At 35.2% G+C, this 6,262-nt stretch overlaps 1 long non-coding RNA gene across 1 annotated transcript; it reads right to left on the bottom strand.

Annotated features, from left to right (window-relative positions):
* Nucleotides 1-3,598: 3,598 nt before the first annotated feature.
* Nucleotides 3,599-5,110, bottom strand: LOC113462595. Its single transcript, XR_003385304.2, has 2 exons — nucleotides 4,176-5,110; nucleotides 3,599-4,101 (listed from the first exon to the last, which is right to left on the bottom strand). It is a non-coding gene; the product is annotated as an uncharacterized LOC113462595 (long non-coding RNA).
* Nucleotides 5,111-6,262: the final 1,152 nt, after the last annotated feature.

The following is a 6,262-nucleotide window of genomic DNA, read 5'->3' as shown; positions in this document are numbered from 1 at the left end:
TAGATTTAAAATATTTATAGAATTTTTTGCAACTTTAAAGTTTGTGCAGAAATTGTCTGCGGATTTTTTAATCTGTGTAGAAAATACTACAACTTTAAAATCCATGCAGATTTTCTACAGCATTAGATTCTATGTAATCTATTTTCTGTAATTTTTAATTTCTGTGTAGAATTTTCAGCATCTTTAAAATCCATGCAAAAAACTCCTGCATTTTTAAAAGTTGTGCAGAAATTACTGTTATTTTAAAAACTATACATATTATTAGTTGTTCTCAAAATACATACTAATACTTTAAAAAAAATTGCAGAAATTATAAAGTTACATTACTTGTTATATTCTTCATTGTGATTATTTAATTTTATTGACTTAGAATCAAATTTAAAATCTGACGAATCAAAAGAGTACTAATAAAAGATAAACTGGCATATCCAGATTTGTCATAAATTTATAAGACAACTCAAAAAGAGTAATGCCATATTCTTAAAATTTGTCAAGTCTAAAGAAAACTTGACATATTATTTAACCAAAGGTTTGCTTTGGAGTAGAATCCTAAAATCATCGAGTTAAGCCCACTATTTAGTCACTGACAGTGGATACCCAACCTCTGTGATTGGAGATCCTATGAAGAATATGGTAGAAACAAAACTGATTGAGTGATCGTGTCAAAGTACATTTTTTGGAGTATATCTCCTCATATCTCTATGATGAGTGCTCTTATTAGTGACAAAAATATATATTAGAAAGATTGAGTTATACTCTTAATGAGTCCAAGATAGAAAATCTGTAGGATATTAGGTTACAAATACCTTGGGAGGACTTACCTATATGAGAATTGTCATATAGGCCACAACTAGAGGTTTAAGCAAATCCAAAAAAAAAAATCATGAAAAATTAAGGTACTAAGCGCAAGACCTTTAAATGGTGCGGACATCATAAAAACCCAATCGATCCATACTGTGTGTGTGATGAGTAAAAGTCTAAGTTAAAGAATCTAGTTCAAGGTTTAATCTAGCATGGTTCCTTCAGATAGATACTATCAACATTAAGTGAGGTTGAAGTCCATGGGACACCTCACCCATTACACAGTATACAGATATGCTACTTTATAATTTTTAAAAATTTAAATCTTTTGTGGAAGATTGTTGAAGTTTTAATTAAAAAATTAAATTTTTTTATTCCCTAATCTTTATTTATTTTAAATGTTTTAAAATAACTTTTTGTGAGATGCCTTTTTCAAAAGAGTTGTGACTCTTCGAAAAAGAACGTTGGTTTCCAAATACGGTATTTCTGAAACATTACGTATCGTCAAAACCATTATCTCTTTGGTATTTTGGATTTAGTAGGAGTATTAATTCAAAAACAATCCTATCTCTCTCTTTCTCACTGGTACTCTATCTTCCGAGAGTTTTTTCTAGAGATAAAGTTTTTCTACCATTCAACTTTTTGCTTTTTATCTTTTTTATTTTCTGGGCACCTTAAGGAGTTGATTGGGTCAAGCCTCTCTAGCAATCGTGCTCGTTAGAGGAGGATCGAGCTGAGCTGGGTTGTTATACCTTGAGGACGAGATCACTGCAGATCTATACATAGGAGGCAAATCACGTTATTAGGGCAGTGTAGATCACACGCCTCGATCTAGGCAAGTTTTTTTCAATCATCTGATTTTATTCTAGTATATTATTTCTTTATAAGACTTTTATAAAATAAAGATATAACAGTTTTCAGGCAAAATATTGGCAATAATTTTAAACGTTGTAACCATTATAAATTGAATGGATTGTCATTTTGGAACAACCATGGTTCATTTCCCATCGTGATATTGAGGCCTCAATATACTCCGAGTAGACTAGTCTGCCTCCTTGTTAAGATGTTAAGATGCCATAATGAATGCAAAACAAGGACTAGAAGAAGTATCGATAGAGACAGGTGTTCCAGTTTGTTGGAACGAGTGGAAGAAGAAGGCAGGAGAAACTAAAAAAACCGATATATATTTCAGTTTTGAGGTAGAACAGAAAAGGAGTTCTGTTGACTGAGGATGTGGCACTTATATATAGAGACAATGGATGGTCTGTAAGTATGATATATAGTATAAAAAACTTCTCGATCACAGTCATACTAGTAGTTCATTATGTAAAAAGAAGTCATATGTCTAGGTAAATGATGTTTTCAAAGATCAGCAGATCATCAGGTTCAGCTTTCAGTGAGAGCCACAATCTGATCGACTGATTTCCCCATTCTGGAAATTATTGTGTTATTTATTGTCATTTTGCTTTTCAGGCTCATTATTTGCTGCCATATTGGCTTTTTACGCTCTTATATCCTCGTGTCCTTTGCTGGTTTTTGACCTGTTTTGAGTTGCATGAAATCTTTATGCTGACAAAAGAAGCTTGATATGATTGAGATGGGTGTCTAATGGGATACAACTTGAAACACAGAAACAATATCGTAGGAAAATTGTGGTTCCAATAATGACAATATGAAACTGTGAATTGTTTCCCTATAACTATATTGTCCGGTCCTACCACCGGCATTAGTTTTGGCTATTTGCAAGCTCATAGTCATTCCACAGTACTGCTGTGAAACCAAGGCATCATGCTTTGGTTTCTCAAACCATCTCACAACATCAAGTTTTTGCTCCACTCCTTCATTGGAGGCCTTCTTCCCCTTCTACCTTCAGGCACATTTCTGCAAGCCTAAAAAAATTTTGCAGGATGTCTCATCCATAGAAATCCATATAAATATTGGATTATCCAGAAAACTGATTGATTTCTTCTTTTTTGTTGCTCTGTAAGAGTTTGTATTATGGAGGAACGACAGAGACTGAATCAATCAATAGATTTAATTCTTCGAATTATTAAGAAACAAAAGATCTGTTTTGTCATTTCTACGAATATAATATAGATACTGTTATTGAAAATGTCGATACCAAATCCTAGTTATTTCTCTTATTGGGTCATTATTTAAAGCTAAATTTTGTACCGTATTGGAGAATCCTATTAGTATGCCAATCTGGACCAATTTATCAGATTGCGATACTATTGATCAATTTGGTCGGATATGTAGAAATCAACTGTTCTACACTCTGCTCCCCCATCATCTTCCAGAGCATAAAAATCTAGAATTTCAGACACATAATTCTATCTTGATGAACCAATGAATCCATTACCAGCCCAGTGCCCTCATCATTTTTCTTGTAAGAGGACATGATTTGTACCATTAGCAGCTCGGCGAGAATGACTCTGAAAACATAGACATAACTTTTTTTCAATCAATTGTCTTGTGTGGTGGAGCTCAGGATCCAGGAATCCATAAGTTCCTTGACAGCAGTAGATATGCACGTCCAATTGGGAGGAACAACTTTCAGAAGCACCGAAGTCTGATACTTATAGCAGCATGACTTTCATCAATAAGTATGTTGGATATGAATAAAGCAAGAAATTAATCTAAGTAAATTTGTGTCCGACACAGTGTTTTGTGTATATAAACTAAATAGGAATGCATTTATTGTGTAAAATTTAAACGTCAAACGATCATCAAGCAAAAGACTAGGGAAGTGTTATCTTGGAGAGATGAGTGCATGCATGGCAACGAACTATATATGGGCAAAAAAAAAAAAAAAATCTATAATGTCATGCGGCTTACATTGCAGTAGTTTAGCAGAACAGATTGATTTATCTTTGAACACAAGAATTTGCGGACTAGATTTACAATTGAACTTATAAATTCAAATTGCCATGACATGGAAGAGTGCTCCCAGAAGTCCAAACAAAATATAACATCTCCAGCTTGAGGAGGCTCAAATGAAGCATGGAGCTTGTCATCATCCAGGTCGTTTGCTCATGAGCTCCTCCAAGCTTGTACTAATGATTCAGTTCTCTTACATGCTCATGAACTTCCGTGGTTCTCTTCAATGGTGTGGTCCGGGCCGTCGCCTAGAATTTCCCATCAAACGAAAGCCATTGACATCTCCTCCCTATCTTTATGTTCACGGACGGCACATTGCAGCGACCTGCACGAAAGAACGTCTATCTCACACGCCGCCACCAAATACATTTCTTTCTTCCTCTTTTTTTTTTCCCTGGTAGCCTGGATGATCATATAGCTCTAATACAAAGACATGTCATGGGATAAGTCAAAGCAAGATCTAGAAAAAACTTCATGTAATGAAAAGTCCATACCCTATCTATATCACGGTCTTATCGATCGGCATCCAGTCATCATCAAAGCTATTCGAGTTTAAATTCTTTCCATTTTGGAGTTGAACTAGAGGGATGGAGACTCTTAATCATATCCATTTTTTAAGTATTTCATGGTGTTTAGGATGGATAGATGTCCATTTCATGTACTATTTGGATTTTTTTTTTCATCTCTAAGGTTTTTTTTTTTTTTTGCTGAAACAGATGATTCATACAGTCCTAGTACGAATACATCCAATAAGATTAGAAAACAGCAAATTCGAGAGCGCTTTAAATAAAGCCATAGACTGTCTTCGGAGTGACTGAACATATACAAAGCCATCCAATCCACGGCTCCATTTGCTTCTCTGAACACATGCTTAGCTTAAAAGACTACATCATCACTCGTCATGTCCCAAATGTTCCGAAGCAAGAAGTAGCTCATGCCACCACCACCGATGCCACTCTGAATTCATTCAATCATAGTGGCCAAGTCATCCTCAAGTAAGATCGAGCTAGCCCGCAGTACTCATCTTGAAGCCCATGGATTCATAACCGGAGCACTGTAACTTTGGACTTGAAATAGAAACTTATGAAGCAGCGAATAGATAGATACCACGAAAATAGGAAGATCTTTTTCTCCCCAACTTGATATGGGCCGGGATGTAGACCAGAACTTCATAAAATAGATAGATGCCAACCTCAAGGAAGGAAGTGGTGCCGTCACATTAGAGTAATCTTATCCTATTCCAAGGGTCACTTTCTCATCAATAGATTCTTGTCTAAATGAATGGAGCCGACCGCTGTCACGTTCTGGATCCCGGTTCGGTGGGAGACCCACCACAATTATATTATATGTGCGCGCGGTTGTACAGCCCGCCACGCTTACAAACGTCCACAGCTTACACGTGCATGTACTATATCAAGCATAAATTACCTACGAGTCTGGGCCCATGTTGGGGATAGACTTGCCTTGTGATCGGAAACTTATGTTTTTATTTATATTAGTAAAACAAAAAAAAAAGGGATTGTTTGTTGTTGTTGTTGTTGTTTCTTCTCATTTGATTTGCTGCCTGATTAAGCTCGTCAAGCAAAACAATATAAATAAGGGTGATGAGTGATAAGCATTCAAAGATGGACCACTCCTCCAACTAAACTAATATATATCTAACATTTGAGAATTCTTTCTAAATTGGAGCATGCTTGCTGCGAGGGCAAAATCTGACTCCGACCTGTCCGTCTGCACGAACCTAACCAAAGTATATGGAATCGGATTGGCTGGTTTTAAATTTGGATTGGAACGAGTCCATGCGAGATCAACCTATTTACTAAGAGGTAGGTGTGGTTTAAATTTTTTTTTGACCCTAACTTGCTTCAGCTCAGACTGAACCCGACCTATATCACCCCTCCTTGCCTCAGATGCTTTAGCGAAAATGAGTCAATCCGGATCAACTGTTTATAAATAGATAGGTATAGGATGGAAGTTTTTTTTTTTTTTAATAATTCAAACTTGTTTTAACCCCACTTGAACCTAACCTGACCTAGCCTATTGCCACAACTACAAGGTTGTATCTGGTTTGAAAATGAGAAAAAATGAGAATAGTAAAAATCTTATTTAGAAGAATAATTACACTATGAGCTATACAAATTTTTAAAATAATTGTTATATAATAATAATTTTTGTCTATAAAAAGTAAAAATAAATATATAAAAATGCCTTATATCAATAAATAGCTTAGGGTAATCTTTCTTTGAATAATTTTGTCTTTCATAATCAAATTTAACCTGCATAATTATTTCTTATTATTATTTATATTTTAAATGATTTTCGGCTCAAATGCTCACTTTCCTCCTCAAACAACAGCGGTCCAAATGAATTGATTAGCCCTTTAGTTCTAGAAAGGGGTCGAGTCTGCTTTCCTCCCCTGTAAGCATCATCCATTACGTGCCCAACAAGTTGTTTGAAATCTTACTTGCATCCACAAACACACACACTTTTTTCATTTTACTGAAAAGAAAAAAAAAAAAAGTAAGAAACCTGTGGACCCTAGATGGGGACTAATGCAATTAAGTTGATGTTTGAAAGCTGA

This window comes from Phoenix dactylifera, chromosome 6 (assembly GCF_009389715.1).
Source record: "Phoenix dactylifera cultivar Barhee BC4 chromosome 6, palm_55x_up_171113_PBpolish2nd_filt_p, whole genome shotgun sequence".
In the NCBI taxonomy this organism is placed as follows: Eukaryota; Viridiplantae; Streptophyta; class Magnoliopsida; order Arecales; family Arecaceae; genus Phoenix; species Phoenix dactylifera.
Note: the sequence above shows the minus strand (reverse complement) of the source record. Positions and strands in the feature narration are given on the sequence as shown.